This window comes from Pelmatolapia mariae, linkage group LG4 (assembly GCF_036321145.2).
Source record: "Pelmatolapia mariae isolate MD_Pm_ZW linkage group LG4, Pm_UMD_F_2, whole genome shotgun sequence".
NCBI classification, from domain to species: Eukaryota; Metazoa; Chordata; class Actinopteri; order Cichliformes; family Cichlidae; genus Pelmatolapia; species Pelmatolapia mariae.
In genome coordinates this window covers 4406926-4410950 of record NC_086230.1, presented here as the reverse complement: position 1 = coordinate 4410950, position 4025 = coordinate 4406926, and the positions used below count along the sequence as shown (strand labels likewise).

The 4025-nt window shown below is 39.1% G+C and overlaps 1 long non-coding RNA gene across 1 annotated transcript; it reads left to right on the top strand.

The window, feature by feature from the left end:
* The first annotated feature begins 1800 nt into the window (after nt 1-1800).
* LOC134625856 (uncharacterized) lies at nt 1801-3711 on the top strand. Its single transcript, XR_010093777.1, has 3 exons — nt 1801-1872; nt 2775-2857; nt 2945-3711. It is a non-coding gene; the product is annotated as an uncharacterized LOC134625856 (long non-coding RNA).
* Nucleotides 3712-4025: the final 314 nt, after the last annotated feature.

The window sequence follows — 4025 nt, the reverse complement described above, 5'->3', positions numbered from 1 at the left end:
CAAAAATTATCAAAGCGCAAAAAACAAAAAAACAGCGTGACACTCAAATGAGATTTCCCATGTGGATGTGTAAAATGTTCCTGGTTGAACCATCAGACACTGAGGTCTGTCGTCGCGCCTGTCGTAAATAACTCTATGCCAAATTATTGCTTCAGGGGTCCCCCCCAAGCCAAGGATCTCCATAAGTAACAGTGAGGTCACCTGGGGTCAGAGTGTCAGCATCTCTTGTTTAGTCCCAACTCAGGCATCAGATGGAAATTTCATCCTCAAGAAGACGCCTGGCTCATTCATGGAGACTAAAATGACAAATTCCAACTCTGCTATCTTCAGTATCAACAAAGTGAACTTCTGTCATGAAGGACAGTACCACTGCCAGTACGAGGAAAGCATTCAGGGTTCAAAGTTCTCCTCCCCCTTTAGTAACTCTGTAGGACTCTTTGTTACTGGTAAGGATAAATCCAGTTTCCTGAGTTTTATGGTTCATTCTGTTTTGTATAATCTAATCAGTAAACTGGTGATAAAATGAAAACTTTAATTCTGTGTTGCTATTTCAGTAAACTTCTCAAAACCCCATATCTCCATCAATCCTGCTGGTGAGGTGACCTGGAGTCAGAACATTGCAATCACTTGTTCAGTCTCAACTCAGGTTTTAGGTGGAACGTTCATTCTGATGACAACATCAGATTCATTCAACAGGACCCAAAATTCAGCTACAAACTCTGCAACCTTCAATATTTCTTCTGTGGACTTTGATGATGAGGGATCGTACCAGTGTCAGTATCAGAAAAAGGGCCCAAGTCGGGACTTTAACTCCCCACTAAGTGACAGTGTCATACTCAATGTCACAGGTAAGAGCAATAAATAAAAGTGTAAAATAAAAAGATCAAAACTGATCAACTAAATAAAAATAATACAAATCTTTACATTTTTGCTATAACAAAAAATGTTTATAAACTATAGAAATAACTTGTCATAAGATATCAACAGCTTTAATTTATGTTTATCTATGTAATAAAAATATAGATATAAACTTTTCATATAAGACAAGAAGCGCAATTTCAAAAGTACATCTCGTTTTTTCTGCATAATCTCGCAGAAACACGGCTGCAGTTAATAAACTGTGTTTTGGTTTTTTTTGGTTTTATTACTGTTGACCCACTATATAAAAAAATTGCTAGAACTTTTCTGTCATTTCAATATTTATTTATTACTTAGTTACTTTAGTGTAATGTGAGTGACCATGAGAGGGATCTTTATCAGTAGGAAAGCAGTAAAAATATGCACTTTTAGAATTTGTAAAAATCTATGCCCTCCTGCACACATATCCAGTGGGGCGAATTGGAGTCTTTGGCAGACCGATTCTGGCCCCTGGGACACCACCGCTGTAGAACATTAAACACCTGTTAACATTGGCTAGATCACAGAATACATCACGAAATCCTAATGTTGATTGGTTAATGATGATTCATAAATAACAAGCTAAATTGCATGAAATGCTACATTTGAACTTGTTGTGCTGCCCTTCTTAATCCTACTCTTTCTTTCACACAGTGAGACTGCAGAGGCCCATTATTTCTCTGACGTCTCCTAAAGCAGGACTTGTCTGGGGTCCTGAAGGTGCACAGATCACCAGGGGTTACAGCTTCATCCTCACCTGTTCCATTAACTCCACATTTTCCAGTGGACATTTTATTCTCAGCTTCTCTGGCTCCAACCTCACAGAGCCAGCAGTCAACAACTCAGCTTCCTTTAGTTTCTCTGCAGCTGAGTATGAACATCAGGGCAACTACAGCTGTGTGTATGAAACAACAGCAATGCTGTCAAGGAAATTCACCTCTCTGGAGGCAGAACCGATTCATGTCATCATTAAATGTAAGTAGAATCTAGGAATTAAACAATCGAACCATTGTTACATAGAAAAGAAACGTGGACACTGAAATGACATACAGTAAACTCTGTGAACCAGAGGGACACTACAGACCGCATTTACATTGCCACATGTTGATGCTGAAACCATTAGCAGTATTTGTGGTCATCCATTTATATCATCCATCATGCAGCCATCAGCAGAGATCACTTTTCTGAGATAGAGCACCTAATTTCTGAACCGGTCCCATTTGTCTGGTCTTAGTTTAGATGCTTGAGAACATATCCTCAACACATCATCTAAGTATGGATTGCATGTTTTGTCTCTGAGGCCTGCTTCCATACTATACTGAAAAGCTGAGGGTGCATTTGTGAGGCCAAACACAATCCTGTTTGATTCATACCACATCCATGGTGTTTTGAAGGTTTTGAATGTTTTTTTATCTTCACTGATGCTATCCTGATAGTAAGTTTTAGCTACACTGAACCATGAATGTGTGGTATGGGGTACTTATCGGATTTGCGTTTTTAGGTTTTCATTTTTGTGTCTGGCAAATGCACGAAACTCTTCCCTGAACATTTGTTTAACAGCTGCTTGTTGTTTGCTGGTCAAGTGTCTGAGACTGACCAGGGGATCCTACAGTTCACCCTTAGAATCACTCTGAGCCTTTTCTGTGGTTAAGAGTGGAGTCTGAATGCTTTCAACCACTACTGAATCAACCTGGTGTTCTTTTATGTACACCAGGTAACAGCCTAACCTCCTCCTATCAGTGTTCCAGCTGGCAGCCTGTTGTCTCATACTCTGTTTATGTTAATATATATGACTTGTAAAATGAGCATGTATCTTCTAAGTTTATTTAAACATCTTTTTTGTTGTTTTACTGATTTTATAAATGTCCTTCAAACAGATCCAGTAAATTCAGTCCTGAGATATGTTTTCCTGCCACTGATTCTGCTGCTGGCAAACGTTGGCCTTCATTTCTACTTCAAGGTACTGTTCATCAGAGTAAATGAATGCATGTTTACCTGGAAGAAAAGAATAGGAGCACAGTGGAAACAGGCATTTGTGTCTCTCCAGGTCACCACAAGGCAGAATTCAAAGCAAAAGGAGAACACAGAGATGCTTGTTTTCAGAGCAGAAGGAGCGACTGATGAGGAGGAAGAGGCTGGGGGAACAGAGAAAGACCTCAGACGATTTCATCACTTCAGCCAGACTTAAAATCAGCTGGTGTGATTAGAGCCTTAATAGGCTTTTGAAGCTTCATGCATATCAAATAACAAACATTCTGGGAGTTACATTCTCATAGTATAGCACTCACAGATAGTACACAAAAACTTTAATATTGCTGACATTGAGGAAAACCAACAGCATTCAAAACTTCATCTCCCACTGGTCCTTAGCTATACCAAGTTCCCCTGCTTTAACTATGATGACTGTGACTCAGGTCTTCTAATTGGAAGTTCAGTGGTTTAAACCCTGGTTCCTCCAGTTTGCACCACAGAGTCTCCTTTAGCAAGATATTGAACCCCATATTTACCAAATATATCCACAGGGGTGTGTGTGGGGGGGTTAGTGAGGGTTGTTGTAGTAAGTGATTCGGATGCTGAAATAGAATAAACAAGTGCTACATAACCACCAATCTATTTAACTTAATTAGCGAGACCACAATGTGGTAAAGTAGTTAATATCATGCATAAAACTAGCCTTGATTCAGCTCTCCAGACCTGATAAAGGATACTTCAGGAAATAGTAACGAGTAGTGGCTACTATCAGTCCATCTCAATATCTCTACCCCTTGTATCATTACACACACACACACACACACACACACACACACACACACTGAGAGAGAGAGTACAACAACAACAACTACAACAAATTGCAGAAGTATTAAAGAGTAGGTAATGATACGTTTATATTATATTACACACAGTTATATTATTGCTACTACAGTGTTTTGTGGGTGTTTTTGTACTGAACTGTATCATGTGTGTGTAATGTGTTGATTAATAAAATAATTTCTGTATTGTTCTCCCTCCATATTACTTCAGGTTTTTTTATTTCCCGTTAACGTTTCCTTCCTGTCCTCTCAGTCTCATCTCTGTATTTTGGCTTTTAGTGTCTCCCATGTTGAGTCAGTCTTTTATGTCTGTTTACG